The sequence below is a fragment of the Rosa chinensis genome, chromosome 2 (genome assembly GCF_002994745.2).
Source record: "Rosa chinensis cultivar Old Blush chromosome 2, RchiOBHm-V2, whole genome shotgun sequence".
Classification (NCBI taxonomy): Eukaryota; Viridiplantae; Streptophyta; class Magnoliopsida; order Rosales; family Rosaceae; genus Rosa; species Rosa chinensis.
In genome coordinates this window covers 32,980,101-32,999,569 of record NC_037089.1, presented here as the reverse complement: position 1 = coordinate 32,999,569, position 19,469 = coordinate 32,980,101, and the positions used below count along the sequence as shown (strand labels likewise).

At 40.8% G+C, this 19,469-nt stretch overlaps 1 long non-coding RNA gene across 1 annotated transcript; it reads right to left on the bottom strand.

Annotated features, from left to right (window-relative positions):
- Positions 1-9,089: 9,089 nt before the first annotated feature.
- LOC121051138 lies at positions 9,090-10,951 on the bottom strand. The gene is made up of 2 exons (XR_005805243.1): positions 9,735-10,951; positions 9,090-9,636 (listed from the first exon to the last, which is right to left on the bottom strand). It is a non-coding gene; the product is annotated as an uncharacterized LOC121051138 (long non-coding RNA).
- Positions 10,952-19,469: the final 8,518 nt, after the last annotated feature.

Here is a 19,469-nt window from a genome sequence, read left to right as displayed (position 1 = left end):
GGAGAGAGAGAAGTAGGCTGTGAAAACAAGAGGGGAGTGGTTGAGCGGCGAATTTCCGAGCTGATTGGGATCTGCTTATGTTTGAGAGATGGCGTCGGCGACGATGGAGATGAGGGAGAATCCGCCAAGAGACAATGGAGGGAGATGGTTTCAGAGAAGGTGAAGAAGCGATCGATTAGCTCCTAACCTCTTGCTTTTGCTCGATGTTCATCTATACACCCCCAAGCTAAGTCTTTGCTGGGTTTGGTTTCAATTTGGGGAGAGAAACAGATGGGTTGTGGAGTTTGATCGGAATGAGATTGGTGGGTTGAGGAAGGAGAAAGTAGGGAGAACGAAAAGAAAAAGAAAAAGAAAAAGAAAAAGAAAAAGAAAAAGAAAAAGAAAAAAGAGATTAAAAAGGAACAAGAAAAAAAGAAGAAAAAGAAAAAAAGAAATTAAAAAGGAAAAAGAAAAAAGAAATTAAAAAGGAAAAAAAGAAATTAAAAAGGAAAAAAAGGAAAAAGAAATAACATAGGGGTATATTGGACATTTTACCCAAGACCAACTCCTAATTTGACTCGGAATGGACCTATTGGAGGGAAATTGTGAGGTTAGGGAGTTTTTAGATTAAAATATAATGTTAGGGACTGAAACGATGAGAGAGGCAAAGTACAGGGACTAAACAGTATTTAACCCTAATTTTGTATACATAAAATTCTAAACCCAGCATTTTGGTATACGAAATCTGAAGCCCGACCCACTATCCATACACGACGTTAATGACGTCGTTAACTTTATGTCATTATTCATTTGTCAAGGGGTAATTTAGTACTCTCACTCTACTATTCTTTTTGGTCAAAAAAAAAAAAAGGGATTTTTTCTCTTTGACTCTCTCTCTCTTTCCACACACCCAAACCCAGAAAACTCTTATACTCCGGCGACCACCGCATCTCCTCCACCTTCCAAATCCACACCCATCAAACTCAATCCCACTTCTAATTCCACCACAACCCTAATTCTAATTCTAATCCCAGCCCCATCCCCACCACCGATCACTACCACAATCCCTATGCCCATTGTCCTCGGAGACGACGTCGGACTCGAACATGTCACCTAGAGTAATAAGAACCCAAAGTAATAAGAAGTTGAGATTGGTTCCGATGAAGGTGAGATTAGTGCCCTGCCGCAAGCAATAATTAAGAACCCAAAGCATCACAACTTTGGCTACTAATGCACTGGGACTTTGTTCCAGAACAAAGGCACAACACAACAAACAACATTGACTGGATTTGGAACATCATCTTGGTTGATCCAAAACTCGAAACCATGATCAAACTGTCTTCACCAAATCCATAGCCTCCTCATCCTTGGTTTCATGCAAATGAAAGCAATGGTCCTTCCCTTTATTCTCCTTCATCTCCACATTCCTTTCCACCCACTCTTCTTCAGCTCCTCCCCACTCCATTCAAATGGTCTTTCTCCGCCACAAACACCAACCTCTTCTCACACCTGACCCGGCCCATATCCTCCGCAGCCGGCTTCAACCTCCTATCCTGCAACCCTTCATTCTCCTTGTTTATGTAAAGCCACATCTCATTGTCGGTCCCTCTCGTGCTGTCGCTGTCGATGAAGAAGCGGTTCAAATCGACGTACTCGTTTAGCCATTGATCTGGCCTGGTTTCGTTCGTGTGGGTGGCAACCCATTGGAGAGAGGCCCAGGAGTCCTCGTAGCAAGCGGGTATAGGCCGGGTCGGGAAGAGGTCGTATTCGATGGAGACCGCGATGACGTCGGCGACAGAGTAGATGGCGGAGACGTAGTCGTGGTAGGTGGAGGAGAAGGCGGACAGCGTAAGATGTGGGAGAGAGAGAGAGAGAGAGAGAGAGAGAGAGAGAGAGAATAGTGGGTCGGACTTCAGATTTTGTGTACCAAAATGCTCGGTTTGGAACTTTATGTATGAATATTATTAGTGGCCTTTAGTTGGTGTACTGTTTGTGAAATTTTCCTATATAATTAAACTAAAAATAATATATAATAGGGCATGGAAGTGTCAATCAAAAAATAAAAATTATAGGGCCCCAAACAACAATAAAATCATAGGGCCCCAAACTTTTCCAACTCCTCTCCTCTTGGTTTTTGCGTTCTCTCTCTTTCTCTCTCCTCTCAATTCTCATCGTCTCTTTCTCCATTCCCATCGATCTTTTATATCCTTTTTCATTCTTTGATAGCTCTAAAAAAATTTCACATTAGAGTAGTCCTAGTTCTCTCCCACTTCAAGTCTTCATTCTTCATTGAGAGATCTAGAAGCAAAATGAAGCTCATCAGTAATCCTTAAGTCACTACTCAATTATGAATTTATGATTAATTGATTTGTATCCACATATAAGTAAATATTTGCTTTAGTATTTGTTCAGTTATTATTTAATAGTTTAATTTGTATAATCTTCTTAATGGTTTGATTTGTTTTTAAAATTGCAAAGCCCTAGCAATTTTCTAGGAATTGAGAAACCTAAAACAAGGATCAGAGAAGTCAAGCAGGGAGGAAAGCCTGATGCTCATATATCAATCAACATTTTGCTGGAAAAATGTTTTATTTTGAGGATTTTATGTGAGATTTTTTGTAATTTTTTTTTGTTGCAAATTTTCATCTGTATTAAATAGTTGGCCTCTTTTGTAGGCTCATTAATGAGGTATAATTGATCTGACATTGTTGGCTATTTGATTTGATTTTATTAAATTAGATATTGTCTGTTTGTTTAAGTATACGTTTCAGTTCAGACAAAAAAAAAAAGGTATACGTTTCAGTTATGAATTTAATGAGATTTCGATGATTTTGTCTTCCTTATTTTTATATAGGGTCCTTGATCCAAAGCACCAAAATGAACAAAAATTGTCCCACTTACCCCAGCAACAAATTTTTGTTCCCACACACAATTTAACAGAAAATGACCATTTTACCCTCAATCCAATTAAAGATTTACAACCTTGCCTCTCTGTCTTCTCTCTCTGCGGACGCCGATTCTTTCTCTGTCTTCTTCAATTCCCATCTTCTTCCCCTCCAAGTTTACCTCTCTCTCTCTCTCCCTACTTTCTCTATCTAGATCTTACATGCTCTGAGCTCTCTCACTCCGAGTCTCCATGGCGGCTCACCGATCTCTCCTCCTTCTCCTTCCCTTACTCACCTCCCTCCTCCTTTGTAATGCGGCGGCGAACACTCTCTTGTTGTGCTTGATACACCGCTTCTTACACGAAGCCAAGGCTCTCAAGGCCTCCCGCAACATCGGCGACGCCAAATGTCTCGGTCGGTGGCCAGGGAGAAACTCCATTGACTACTACCACCTCCTCGTCAACACTGACTTCCACCGCTAGAAGATGAAGCTCGCCGCCATCGCCTCTTTTAGTCGTCATCAGTTCTAGTTCCTTTTCCCCTCTGAAGGTAGCAACACGGCATCGTTTGGCAATGACTTCGGCTGGTCTGTCTCTCTCTGCTCATTTTGATTATTCCTTCTTTGAAATCGAGGTTGTTTGATAATGGAATTTGTGTGTGAATTGTTAGGTTGCATTATACATGGATTGATATAGGGACGCTGAATATTTGGTGTTTGCCACAATGCGGCTTTCAAGTCTGCTTCGACGAAAGTACCCTATGAACTTCGGCTTTACTATAGCCGAATTTGGTGTTATGTTTTTGTTTTGTTTTGTTTTTTTTTTCTTGTAAGGTATTTTTGTTTTGGGTTTTTTGGCAAGGAATTGCATCTGTTCAAATATAGTTTTAGCTAATATAGTATTCATTCAACATTATTGTTGACGAATAATATTATGTAGAAAAGATTAGAAAGTAATAAAGGTCTATTGGGGGGCAATAGACGTCCGTTAAAGGTCTATTGGGGGGCAATAAACGTTTTGAATTGATGTAATCACCTCGTTTTTTTTCTTTAATCAAAATTTTATTTGTGTAATTTTAATACGATTAGTTCCCATTTTGGTAATCGAAACGTCTATTGGGGGGCAATACATGGCTGATATACGTCTATTGGAGGGCAATAGACTTTGGGGCAATATTCGTCTATTGGGGGGCAATAGAGGTATTGTCCCTCTATTGTTGGGGGGCAATAGATGTCTATTGGAGCAATAAATCTTTTCGGTGAGGTTTTCTAAAAAGTCCGATGGGCGGCAGCCGGTGACCGGAATCCGGCGAAAGTTGGCCGGAATCCTGTGACGGGCTCCGACGAAGTCTCTTATGGTTTCTCTCTCTCTCTCTCTCTCTCTAAGTAACAAAGGGGTGAGGGGTAAAATAGTATTAAAAAAAATTTAAAAACAAAAAAAAAATCTTAATGGGGTATTAGGGAAGACTCCCTTAGAGTGTATTGGGTAAGAGGGAATTAAAAAAATTTAATGAGGTTAGTGGGAAAAAAATCCCTAAAAACGGGGTAAATAGACAAAAACACTTTTATATAAGACTACAATTTAGAGGGCCGCATTTTAAGCTTTCGCACAGGGCCTCCGAAAAGTTTGAGACGGCCCTGTGTCTTACATGTAACATTGGTTTGGAGCATCTCACTTCTTAATGGTAACTGGATCCTATGGGACCTTAAGCTTAGGTGTATTAGCTCGATCATATATCGTACCAACTACGTACAAATATGGCAGAAGCTGTATGTATACGTATAATCATGGCACTTTGATAGTTACAGATTCACGCATGCAAACTTTCAGCTCTTGCTAGCTATAATGGAGCCGTGCACCTATCGCTACGTATCTCTCTGTTACTCCACCTCCCATGCATTTTGTTTCTGTATACACACAGACACACTCCTTTTGAATCAGGTATATATGTGTGTATATTAACTGTAGTACAAGCAAAGCCACCGAAAGAGAAAAGACAGGTCTACTGGGTCAATTGATTATCTGGTATCTCCACCAGTAGCTCTTCCTAACCTTTCACTTTCTACGTTCGTTCCCACTCATGTTCATAATATCCATTGTCCCAGTCCCAGAATGCGCTGGAGATCTAGAAACCATTTAAAGCATATCGAGCAAGCTTAAGGGCAACCTCTTTGTAAGTTCAAGATCTATAAAGATGAAAAGAAAAATAAAAAAGACCAAACTGGGACGAGAAATATTTAACTTCATCAAACGAGTTCGAACTTGGTTCATTACGATGCAGTTCATTAACCACTCATCACATTCCATCTCAATGCCGGCGAGGAAACTAAAAGAGAAGTTTTAAATACACACCCCTAATTACTTAATACACACTCCATACTTAATACACCACTCATTTAATTTCTCATTCTAATAATTTACTAAATACACAACCCAAAGTACCTAAAATACCCTTAATCTCAAAAATCATGAAATATCCTACTTTTTGACTATATTAAGGTTACTATTTAATATGATTAGTATATTCTAGTATATTGACATTTTGTAAATGACCATATTGATTACTTGTGTTAGTTATTGAGAAATCCATAAAGATTTATTATTGTTCCCTTTAAATAGATGCATATAAATAGGCTTTGTGTTATTTGAGCTCTCATCCACCAAACACCATGTTTTCAAAAAAAAAAAAAGCAAACACCATCACTAGTACAAAAAGTTAATCACACAACACTAATCACACAACGGAACACAAATCATCTGTTGTGTGTTGAAGTCAGTTTAATCATACAACGGTGCTGGTTGAATTCTGTTGTGTGAATGCCAACAAAGTGATACCTTTTTTATAGGAACTACATTGCACAACGGAAATTAAGCATGGTCCGTCGTCTGAGCCTTAAAAATTTAGCGGCAGATTTCCCTCCACTTCGGAGTTTTGGTTGGATGTTGAAAAGCTGAAATTTGGGCTACTAGGACAACGGGTTTTATTATTGCCGTTGTGTGATTGAAAAACTAAGCACCAAAGTTGAAGGATATGCTTGCTTGAATGTCTTCACCGAGATAGGGCTAGTGCAAGCTACAATAATCATACAACAGATTTAAGATTTTTTGTTGTGTGAACATGCAACTGGCGGTAACATTTTAACCAAAAATGTTGAAGGCGCCATGTTTCCCTCCATGATTTTACATTTTAATTTTTAGTGATACATTCAGACGACAGTGAGATATATTTCTGTTGTGTGAATAACTTAAGAAAATTTTTAGCTAGGTTTTGATTCCCACACATCGTGTCTAAAAGAAAGAAAGAACAAAAAAAAACATAGGCACTTAGCTCTCTCTCGACTACATCGACACTTAGCTCTCTCTCTCTCTCTCTCTCTCTCTCTCTCTCTCTCTCTCTCTCTCTCTCTCTCTCTCTCAACACTTAGCTCTCTCTCTCGACTGCATATCCCTTACACTTAGCTCTCTCTCTCTCTCGATCTGGCTTGTTGCTATCGTGCTTTGCTGTTGCCGGTCCCGACTTTGCCACCGTTCGCGATTTCTCTCTCTCGATCTGCCACAGGTCGCGATTTCTCTCCCCGTTCGGATCCATTTTGGTTCTGCCTTCCAGAGTTCCAGGCTCCAGCCACCGAGCCACCTCCCCTTTCAGTCTGCCTGAGCCACCTCCTCTGCCACCGAGTCACCTTCAAGGCTTCAAGTCTATATCTCTGATCTCTGCGACTCCTTCAAGGCTTCAATCCCTGAATCTTAGGTAAACATCGATTACCCAGTACCCATGCTGATGATGTTTGATAATTGGGAATGTGTTGTCCAGATTTGTGAATCATGATGTTTGGTGTTTTGGGTGTATTGCTCCTAATTGCAATATACCCAGTGTGTATTGCTCGTAATTTTGACTACTAGGTGCTTCTCCTCTCTTCCTCCGTCGCTCTCTTTTGGATGTTTGATAAGAAAATTCTTATTGTTCATTTTCGAGTTGTTTGGTCTTCTTTTGTGAATACCCAGAAACCATCTTGCCAAAATTATTGGAACTTTGAATCTTTGATAACCTGTTCTTTAGGAAGTCAATGTGTGGGAGCTTTATGACTTGAGAAAGATTGACTCAGAAATTGGTTGTGAATGCTAGATCCGTGTCAAGCTCTTTTGTTGTGTTTTACAACTTGGGGCAAAGAAATTTTGAGCAAAAGTTGAATGCTTTGCTTTAGGTTTGCTCAGAAGATGTGGGAATAATGGAAAAAGGAGGAAATTTTTCAATTTCTGATTATGGATTCTCTAGGAATGAGGATGAAAGAAATGATTGAAGTGAACTGCACTTTGTTGACTTGCTTCTCCTTTTGTTGGCTTCCATTGTATTTTATTAATTTGATAGGACACTGATTTTTGCTGTGGGTCTTAGAACATTTTCTTGAATTTTATGGTCTTGTTGAACTACTTACCTCAGTGGCTATTAGTCTTCAGAGCTCACGTTTGAAAATTGATAAGAAAAAGAAATTAGACTTTCAGAAGTGAAATGAGGAAAGTCTATGTAGTTCTTTGTTTTTGAGAACTAGGTGGTTGATAAAAGAAAAAACAAAAATGAACTCTAATCTGTACTAGGCTATAGCCAATAGAAAAGCAAAATGTTTTATTCTCATTTGGGATGTGATTATTCTATGATCATCATGTGAAGAGGCCTCCCTGATTTGGGCTTGTTTTTTTTGGTTTTCTGGGTGTTCTATGTTGAAGATACTTGGGCATTTTACTCAGCCTTCAGCCTCTTACTCAGATCCAAATATATATATATATATATATATATATATATATATATATATATATATATATAACAGAGTTAACTTTCAAACCGAGGCCTTTTAACATGTGAGGCCTAAGGCAATAGCCTTGCTCACCTTTTAACCTGAAAATTTTGTTCATAGTCCTTGAGCCTCAACAATATATCTCTTTTATATATTGCATTGTATAGCATTAATTAACCTCTAATAGTAGATTTTATGGTCAACAACTCATATATTTGCTGCATATAGATGGCAACTCATCATAAACATCAGCACTACTCAATTTTCAGGTTTTTTTGTTTCTTTCTTTTTTTGGCTTATAATACCTAAATATTCATATACAAGAACGATGCAGCAGTACTGTTTCATTTATTCAAATTTGGTTTTTCGTGACACAAATTTATCTCATTCCTGCTCAAATTACACGCGCTGACGAATGATTAATTTTTTTTTGGTGCAGATGATGATAATGGGTGTGTAGCTTTGGTGGTGGGAGTACTAGGTAATTGAACTTTCAATCCATCTCTGAAATGGCTGTTGGTTGTATATTGGGAGCTAGTTAGGTGCCTGCTACTTTGAGAACAACAGAACACTGTCCTGTTTGCAGCGTCAACAACACCATCAATTCTCATCTGGGTATTTCTTTTTGTTATTTTTTTTAACTACTCTTGTTTTTTTTACTGTCTCATTATATCTTATACATGAGTCACTGTCTGTCAAAGATTAATGCAATGCCTTTCTCAACAACAATAGTGGAGTAGATTGTGTACATCTGCTGACATTTTGGTTACAAATCATATTATTTTTGGTTGCTTGCTTTTGATTATTTATGTTACTTGCAGATAATGATATTTTTCTTTCTTGCTTCTAACAACATGTTGCTTCTAATATATTCTCTATTTGCGTTTGGTCATTGTAAAGAGTGAAAAACAACCAGCCATTATTGCTTTTTCAGTAGACATATTTCAAACATTTTCCACTTTGTAATGAGAAAAACTGAATTAAAATTTGTCTTCCTATTTGGGTGCTATTGCATATTACTGTATGCTGAAGCTATATAGGGTAAAACATAATCTTGGATTGGTAGCTGTTTCAGTCCATTGCACACCGAGATTCCCTGTTCCAGTACCTATCAGTTTAAAAGAAACCAACAAATATATATGAGTTCGTGTTGATATATCTGCAATTAAGTTTGTCTTCCTGTTTGGTTTTTCTGTTTGTGCGTAGTATAAATGGATAGAACATGGATGGTTGCGGATTGGTTGCTTGCTTTTGATTATTTATGTTACTTGTAGATAATGATATTTTTCTTGCTTGCTTCTAACAACATGTTGCTTCTAATATATTCTCTATTTGCGTTTGGTCATTGTAAAGCATGAAAAACAACCAGCCATTATTGCTTTTTCAGTAGACATATTTCAAACATTTTCCACTTTGTAATGAGAAAAACTGAATTAAAATTTGTCTTCCTATTTGGGTGCTATTGCATATTACTGTATGCTGAAGGTATATAGGGTAAAACATAATCTTGGATTGGTAGCTGTTTCAGTCCATTGCACACCGAGATTCCCTGTTCCAGTACCTATCAGTTTAAAAGAAACCAACAAATATATATGAGTTCGTGTTGATATATCTGCAATTAAGTTTGTCTTCCTGTTTGGTTTTTCTGTTTGTGCGTAGTATAAATGGATAGAACATGGATGGTTGCGGATAGGAGATCTCGGCAATATAAATTAGGGGTGACACAGTTCTGTAAATTTGCCTTGGATAATGCTAAAGACCCTAACCATATTTGTTGTCCTTGTACAAAATGTGGAAATGTTGACTACTTTTCCGCTTCTGTAATAAGGGACCATCTATTTGTAAATGGTATTGATGCGAGTTATGATAAATGGAATGAGCATGGGGAGGCCATATTGGATTCAGCAGCTGATGAATCTACTGATGATGCAGCAGTAGATTCAGATTCACATAGTTCTTACTCTGTGAACGACAATGAGATACCTGAATGTGAATTAGGATTAGGTAGTAATGCAGACATGGAAAGTGATGAGTGTAACGAGTTTAGACAGTTTGTAGATGACGCTAATAAACCGTTATACCCTGGTTGTGATAGGCACACAAGGTTGAATGTTCTGGTGAGGCTTTACAACTTGAAAGCAAAGCACGGTATGAGTGATGTTGCTTTCTCTGAGTGGTTGATTGCGTTTGCGGAGTTTCTTCCAGTAGGCAATGAGATACCTGCCTCTGTCTATGAGGCAAAGAAGACATTGAGTTCTCTAGGAATGGATTACACTAAAATTCATGCCTGCCCAAATGATTGTGTTTTGTATAGAAAAGAGTATATTGATGCAATTAAGTGCCCTACATGTGGTATTTCAAGGTGGAAAGTAGGTAAAAACTTGAAAGAGAGGGAAGGCGTACCTGCAAAGGTACTATGGTACTTTCCTCCTATTCCTAGATTCAAAAAAAATGTTTCAGTCAGAGGGTACATGTAAGAGTCTGACTTGGCATGCTACTGACAGAAAAAGCAATGGCTTGATGCGTCATCCAGCTGATGCAACTTCATGGAAGTTAGTAGATGAAAAATGGCCAGATTTTGGTTCTGACCCTAGAAACCTAAGACTTGCATTATCATCAGACGGGTTCAATCCCCATAGTTCATTAAGCAGCAAGTACAGCTGTTGGCCTGTTATTCTGGTCGCATATAATCTGCCTCCATGGCTCATAATGAAGAGAAAACACATGTTGTTAACTCTATTGATTTCTGGGCCTAAACAACCAGGAAATGACATTGATGTCTACTTGGAACCTTTGATAGACGACTTGAAACTGCTGTGGGAAGGAGTTAGTGGTGTCTACGATGCAAGACAAAGTGAATACTTTACTCTTAGAGGTTTACTATTCTGGACAATCAACGATTTTCCAGCTTATGGTAACCTATCTGGGAGTATAGTTAAAGGGTATAATGCATGCCCTATTTGCCTTGAAAATACAAAACCAACAAGACTAGTTAATGGAGGGAAAATGGCTTACATCGGGCATCGAAGGTTTTTAGGAAGAAACCATCCTTATAGAAGGCAAAAGGCTGCTTTCAACAACCTTCCAGAACATTCTCCCCCTCCTGTTCCTTTGAGTGGGGAAGAAGTACTGCACAGGGTGGAGCAGGAAGTTCCAAAGTACCGTTTTGGGAAAAAAAATCAGCCCCCTCCTTACAAGGGTGGGGACGATGAAACCAGGCCTTGCTGGAAAAAAAAGTCTATTTTTTTTTAACTTGAATACTGGAAGTTTCTCCCTGTTCGGCATTGCCTTGATGTGATGCATATAGAGAAAAATGTATGTATTTTTTTTTTGTCTTCTATTGCAGGTTTTAGGAGGTTGAAGATGAAGATGAAAATTTTGAAGTATGAGTTAAAGTGGTGACCTCTCTAACTTTCCCCCTCTTTTATGTCAACCTCCGCCAAATCTTGACCATTCATTGTCGAAAAGTCTCACCAGATGGTGACATGTGCCCCACTACCTCATTAACCATTCAATAATTATGGGCATTTATGATGAAACAACAGGCATGCTGAGGAGACGTGCGCCTACATGTCAAGCCAACCAATAGTGGACACGTGGACACATGCGCCTACATGTCAGAGGTAATGCTTATCCATTCTAACCGCAAAATTCAAAATTTTCATAAGTTGTCTCTGCTAAGCGCAACTCCACTAGCGAGATCTCTCACTTTCAAAATTTTCATGAGTCATCTCCGCTAAGCGCAACTATGCTAGCAAGACCTCTAACTTTCAATTTTCATGAGTCGTCTCCGCTAAGCGCAACTCCGCTAGCGAGACCTTTCACTTTCAAAGTTGTCACGAGTTCGTCTCCACTATGTGCAACTCCGCTAGCAAGACTTCTCACTTTGTAAATCTTCAACAAGCATAACTCTGCTAGTGGTATTTCCCATTCTTTCAATTAACCGCCAAGCGGTATGGCAACGCCTCATAATAACAATAACTGCTACATGGCATTTGAGTCAAGCATTTTCTCCTCTAGGAAAGAGTAAAGGGATAGGTCAACAACGTCTACGATAGCCCTGATTAGGCGGTTGACCCCCAACGCTTGGGTATCAAAGGTTAGGTTTGCTACCTAACACCCATTGCTTCATGCAACTTCCCTTACCAAATAATTGTCCGGCCAAACGAAGGCCTATCTTAGCCTGGGAGTGGGGGACTCCTTGGGGGGGGGGGGGGGGGAAGCAGGGGCCTACAAGAAAGGGTATAAAACATTTGCTCAGAACAAGTCCATGGTTGACAATGCACTGCCGCTAATTATGATTGACAAGACTAGCTGAAGTAACGCTTCAAACTGTTAGGGAACTCCCCAACCAAGATATCCCTCCTTCACTGGGGACTTGTACTTACATAAGCACTTGCCTAAGCATAATTAGCTACAACGGACCATGTCCATGCTGCCACCAGCTGCACCAACACCGATAAGGGTGATACCTCTGGGAACCGTTGGACATGTTATCACCTGAGCTCAGACTCAGACCTAGAGCACCACTGACACCCCACTCAAGGTCACCTTGCAAAGACATCCAAAGTCTTCTCAACTAGGTTTGGGACGTTTGAGAGGGAAATGACTTGAGGTAGTTGGAGGGAATTCCAAAATTTTTGCTAGGGTTAGATATGAAATATTTTCATCTTTTACAACGACATATACGTGTCATCTAAATGTGACCATATTTTCAAAATAAAACCAGTATGGTTTCTCTGTGTGTTAACGTTAGAGATCCGATGGGGTCTCTAGTTACCTTTAGAGAGAGAGAGAGAGAGAGAGAAGTATAGAGGTTTGTCTCCCGCTTTAGCGGGAGACTATATCCACTTGAATGTTGTACTAGTGTGTTGAGCCTTGCAGCCCAAATGGATTACATGAGTGTAATGGAGTGTGTTGAGTTGTGGGAGGAAGCATTCCTTTTATAGGTGAAGGAAGTCATCTCCTTTACATTTTCTTAGATGTGGGACAAGAACCCACTATCCTAGTCTTGAAGCCATGTTGTGACGGTAACTTTGCAAGGCCAGAAAGGTGGCTTCCCTGCGACGTATTTGCCACTTCCGGATACCGTAGCGTAGCTTGAACATAGGGCTACAAGATGCAAGTAGCGATTGGATCCCACGAGGGTGTTGTTTATGCTTGGTGAGGTAGCAAACTAGCCTTGCTAGTAGAGGTACCTACAAGTCCCCAAAGTCCCCGAGTAAGAGGAGCTTCTTGGTTGGGGAGTTATAATCATGAAGTCATCAAGCATAAACAATGTCCGAGAGGCGCCTAGCCCCTACAAGGCCCCCAACTCTGTAAGCAAGAAGGGACTCTTTTAACCTACACAATGAGACAAAAACGCGCATATGTAGAATGCTTGTTGTATTGGTTACCGTTCGTATTAATGGAATGCGAAAAGAATTCGATTTGTAGCGAACAACAAATGGTAGAAGAATTCAATATTCCATTAATGTGTATGAACATGTAAAATATTGGTAGTTGTATATGTGGATCTTTTGGCCATATAACACACACAATAGATAGTGGCAAGTGTAATGGGTGTCCAAAGTAATTTTGTTGGTGTAGTCCCGGTGACATAAAATGAAGCGTTTGTGAACTTGGGGTTTAAGTAAAGCATGTTGGACATGATCGAGCAAGTTGGGTGTAGTTGAGTGTGTAGGCGATGTGCGAGCATGCGGGGCATAGCCCAAGCGCAAGTCGTGACCATACTTGATACCCAAGTGAGTCGTAACCCGAGAAAGTCATTTATCCGAGCATGTTTAACTAAGTCGTAAGTGTTACAAGCTTCTAGATGAATGTCACATGAGAATGAATCTAAGCATGCACTTGTAGTAAAGTCGCTAATAACATTTTGTAGGCATGCGTAAGGGTCATGGAGAAATGTATAGACATGGCAATAGCTCGAACTGCAAGAGCGTAAAAGATAAGATCTAGTTACTTATCTTATGCTGATTTTGAGCGAGTTGGAATTGGAATCATTGTAAGTACCCAAATCATGTTGGAGTTGTCCAAGCATGACGCTCCATTGCTTTGGCGGATCATTGTAATAGAGGTTGATGCTTTTACCGCTTGAGGGGGTGATCGGTGATTATGCCCCTTAATATAAGATAAATGATTAGTAACTTAATCATAAGGTTTCATGTAAACGTGTTGAAGTATAGCATGTGATGACTTCACGACATTAACTTTGATCTAGATGCTCGAGTCTCACAGGCATAAGTGAGTGTAAATTTGTATTTCGCTTGAATTGTGTGAGGCCAGAAGTAAGAATTAATTAACTTTCTGGACATGGCATACTGAGCTTTGCATGATATGAGGAGTCATAAGAAAGTGGCTATGAGACATATACGTTTAACAAAGCTATTGATGCTTAATTGCAAGTATGAAAGTGTTTGGGGGAAACAAATAATTGAAATGCTATGAAGCATAGACGTGTCAATTAAGTATATGTTTTGAGGCATGACCCATATCAATTGATCATGTAATACCCTTACAGAGCATGCAATCAAGTAGTTTATAGCACACAAATTGAAAATATAATTGTAAGACCAAGGCATGCAAGTTCAACGTCAATAATGCTTTAGGCAGATAGGCCAAACACTAATTAGACGTGTACATGCAAGTTTGCAAGGGGCAATATATTTGTGTAGATAAGTAGCTAGATGGTCGGGTTGCCCACTGCAAGGTAAGCCTGGAAATATTTAGGTAGGGTGCATGCATATCCTTAGCACAAGTGGTAATCAAAGATATAGCTAAGTAGCTGGATGGTCAGGCTCAGTGCCGCTGCACATATAATTATATATGACAAAGGTTGTGCATGCTTTTGAGAAAAAGAATAGAGGCATTTATGATTCTCAGAACAAAGATGCCGGGCATATATGATTAAAAATGTCATACGGACAGGTGTAGGCGCTGCATACCAATTATACTTTCCATTGCACTAGATCATCATGTGCCACATATAATTAGTATGCTAGACTATTGATAAACAATGGGCTCACTCTCAATGAACTGTCGTTGACTAGACATGCAAAGTTTGGGCACGTGGTGTTTTTTTTTTTTAAATAACGCTCGATAAGCAGAGAAAGGGTGAGGGATAGCGACTTAGAGACTTAGCTTTGCTGGTTGTTCTATGGCCATCATAGAAACCCACAGTTCGACTACATAAATGAAGGCAGGGTCTGCCTCAGTATATGCATCTTTCAGCATGTGAGAAGATTGGAAGAGCGTTGAAACCTCTTTGGGTGAGGTCAGTGCAGATCAAAGAAGATGGTGGTGGGTGTCCAAATCAGATTTGGATGTTGCTTTACGTCGGTGACCGCTGCAATTGCAAATTGCAGATTGGTGGAGCTTAGACAGCGGGGGTGCTACTCAGCGGAGCCTTGGCCTTTGGTGGAGGCTAGAGGAGGATGCTAGCGGTGGCAGCATTGGTCTGCGGTGGCTCGTAGCGGAGCTTTGGCCAGCGGTTTGCAGCTGGAGGAGGTTCGCCGGCGGTGGCCTCTAGCGGAGTTGTAGCTAGCTGAGGACTTGGTGTGCAGCGGAGAATTGGTGCTCAACGATTTGGAGGTCAGCGGAGGCTTGCTGGTCAGCTAAGCCTTGATGCCTAATGAAGACTTGGCGAAGGAATTCGCAGCTGATGGTACTTAGCGGAAGGGATTGCCGCTAAAGGCGCTTGGCCACTAACGGAGATTGAAGCTTAGACGCTTGCCTAGCGGAAGGGAGATTCCGCTGATGGATAAGAGAGGAACCGCTGAGGCTAGCGGGGCTGGCTGCCGCTGGTAGTTCCGGTGATTGCTGCAGCTGACGGAGGCTAGCGCTGGAAGTGGTGGCCAGTGGTGTCCAGCGGAGATGGTGCCAGTGGAGCACTCGACGGAGCTGGGCGGAGCGGAGCCGCTGGCTGGTGGTGGCAGTGAAGCCTGCTGCTCACTTGGAGCTCGGCGGAGGGACTGAGCTAAGCGGAGGCTCAATGCTGGCGGAGTTGTGCCGCTGGTGCTTATCCATAGGTGCCCAGAGAAGTCTTCTGGGTGTCCAGAGTAAACTAGCGGCAAATTTTTTTTTTTTAAGTTCATCGTTGACTTTGTTGTTGTCTTTGACCAATAGTGAGTTAGCATTGCCCAGCGTTGACTGAACGTTGACCAGACCTACTCAATGTTGACCAAGCATTTGACTGTAGTTGACCAGCCCCAATGGGCGTTGACCGGCCATGATGGGAGTTGACCAACCTTAATTTGATGTTTACCAAAGTTCATAGAACGTGATGAAGCCATTGTGTTGGCTTCCCACAGACGGCGCCAATGTTAACATTAGAGATCCGAGGGGGTCTCTAGTTAGCTTTAGAGAAAGAGATAGAGAGACACATGAGAAGTATTGTGGTTCGTCTCCTGCTATAGCGGGAGACTACGTCCACTTGAATGTTGTACTAGTGTGTTGAGCCTTGCAGCCCAAGTAGATTACATGAGTGTAATGGAGTGTGTTGAGTTGTGGGAGGAGGCATTTCTTTTATAAGTGAAGGAAGCCATCTCCTTTACATTTTCTTAGATGTGGGACAAGAACCCACTATTCTAGTCTGGAAGCCATGTTGTGAAGGCAACTTTGCAAGGCAGGAAAGGTGGCTTCCCTGCGACGTATTTGCCACTTCCGGATACCGTAGCGTAGCTTGAACATAGGGCTACAAGATGCAAGTAGCGGTTGGATCCCATGAGGGTGTTGTTTATGCTTGGTGAGGTAGCAAACTAGCCTTGCGAGTAGAGGTATCTACACTGTGTATTCAGACAACACATTTAATTTATCTGTCGTCTGAAAAAATCAGATGACAGAAAACCAGTCTTCTGTCATCTAATAGCTTTTTTGGCATAGTGGGTAGATGCGGTTAGTTTATAAGTCTATTGATTGTATCCCTGCATTACATGAAGATATGATTGTTCAGAATATGACCAAAATGAGCACTCTTGAATACCAATTAAGAACAGAGCAGAGAGAGACTCATTAGCATTTTCCAGGCGAGCTATAGCAGAACCAATTTCCACATCTGTTGCGAGACTTCTGTGGTTTGGAGACCCCATCAAATTGGCTATCCTTAAACCCTAATCAATATATTCTGAGATCCAAACTCAAAACTCCAAAAACAACAACTCATATCACAAATTAACACTCACCATGTAGTCGGTGGTGATGAGTGGATCGTTATCAGTGACGAGCTCAACATCGTCCCTCTGTAGGGCGACCATTTCATTTTTGTCAGATCAAAAACAAACAAAAAAAGATCAAAAACCAAAAATCGAATCTCAGATCTAGATACAGGAACGGTAACCAAAACAACAAAAAATAATAAGAGAGTTAAGATGATTACCCATGGTGATTGATTAAAGAGAGTAGAAAGAGAGTTTTGGTTTGTCTGTTCGATTTAAGGAGGAAAAGGAGAGTTGTTGCTGGGCTTCGCAAGGAGAACAGGAGACTGAAGAGACAGGGGTTCACTGAGTTTTTGTCTTAAACTCAAAAACGACGTCATGTAAGGAAATCAGGTTCGATTCGGTTTTTTTCAGTTTTTTGACACCCACAAACTGAAAACCGAAACGGTTTAGTTTTTTTCCTTTTCGGTTATGTTTTTTTAAGGTTTTTTAGCTTCGGCTTGGTTTTTTTTAGTTTTGGTTTCCCGAAGCCACCCCTAGTTGGAGGAGGCTGGGGGGAGGGGGGAGAGAGAGAGAGAGAGAGAGAGAGAGAGAGAGAGAGAGAGAGAGAGAGAGAGAGAGAGAGAGAGAGAGAGAGAGAGAGAGAGAGAGAGATATGTTGAGTGGCATGATGTAGTTTATTAATTAGGTTAAGGGTAAAATGGTCATTTGTTGTTAAATTGGGTTAGTGGGAGTAAAAATCTGTTGCTGGGGTAAGTAGGATAATTTTGCACCAACCTTTGGGCAAGGACACAAGTGAAGTTGAATCTTCCATGTTGCAAATTGGTTTAAAACTAGCTTAAAACATGCAACGCAGATGCAATCAAAGTTCTTTGGTTTTTCAAATCATGAGGTTTAATTTGGAGGTTTTCAAAGTAGGGATTAGTTTATCCCATGTATTTTTCTACGCTTTGATTCAAAAGGATTTTCTCTTCAATAATAGTTTTTGGTTGAAATGAGTTGTGTTTATTGGCCAGTTTCTCTTTGCAGTCTAAAGGTTCATTATATAAAATAAATATTTTCTAGAAGAGGCGGGAGCTTATTGTTGGCGTGCCTTTTATTCATGGAATATAAATTAAACCTTACAAAAATTTACTCTTTTGGAGCTTTCAGAAACACCCGAATTCTTTGTTTTGGAAAAAAAAAGCCTCGACTCTCCCCAAATCCTAGCCTCTAGAGCTCTGCGGTCTATTAATCGGGGCCGGCGTGGGCCTCCTGCCTAAGCCATTTATTGATGGCCCTCCAACGCTGGTCTTATGTGTCAACCACCAAATTGAGCTTGCAGACTTTCGTCACTATGTTTGCTTCGCGCGCAAAGTGAAATAGATGTAAAGGAGATTGTTCAGGGATCTGATCCGATGAGACCCAAGGCTAGATGGGTGCAAGAATGGGATTTTTCGATTCGCCCATGTAGGGCGTGGCTCAAATCAAACCTTATCTGGGTTGGAAGAGCCATACCATATCAGTGAGGGCTAGCCTCTTCTCCGACCCAATTCTGACAGCAGCGGGGAACCGATACTAATCAAGGTGGTCTAAAAGCCCTGGGTGACTTGCGGAGACAAGTTTCCAGTCCCCATACCAGAATGACGAGCGTCGTTGCCCTCCAACCTACAAGTGTGACCAGTGATGTGACTATGCCGATTGGAGCTGTGCACGCTGGTGGGGCAAGGGGTATCCGATACGCAGAAGCGACGATGGAAAACTCCCATTCAGTGGTTGTGGCGACAAGTGGTTTTATATATGTTTCATTTGGATCAAGCAGTGACGAGTCCTTTTGTGTCTCGATCGAACCCGGAGCTGGCGACGTTGAAAGCAAGGACCGGTGGTGCAACCGGTGGAGGGGTGCCTAAGATAGTTTTGTGGCCCAAATCAGTTTGGGTGCCTAAACCAATCTAGGAGCCCAAATCTATTTCATATTGGGGGATTTGGGTGTCCAAAACAATTAAAACAGTTTTCTGGACTTGGGCCTTTTTATGGTTCATACTAATGGGTTCTAGTTCTCTAGGGTTTCGAATTTAGGATCTTGAAGGTTTGATCCAAGAAACTGTTTTGTTTTTGGAGTACCAGCGATTCTTCTGGAGGATTCCAGCCTACAGAATGAATGTTTGTTCCACACATCTAGGTAATGAGAGTTTTCTGTAGCACCAAAATTGAGCACATTGGCAAAAGAAACTTTCATACACTATCTTCTTGTTGAGAATAGATTTCGTTCTGCTAGGCTTCTGAATAAAGAAGCAAAAATGTTTCAAATGTAATGGTACCTAATTACCCCACTAGGGGATATGTATTGTGCCATTCTGGCTTGAATTGTTTAAAATTAAAACCAAAATTTGGAAAAAATAGAAAAACGCAGTTTTTAGGCCCTAAACGATCCCGAAAGCCCAAAAAAGCCCACAGCTAGTGGCAAAGTGATGAGTCTTGTTTCTAGCACGATTCCCTTTCCGGAAAGCTATGGTGTGCCCCAATCGGACACCGAGCTCATTCGTGGCTACTAGTACCTTTTCGTTTTCCCCCTTTTGCACGATCAAACTGCTCCTCGAATCAGGCTGCCATCCGTTCTGCATCACAACGGAATACCTACGTCAGAATTCCGTTACGGGTCCGTTATCTGGAAGCATGTGAGGC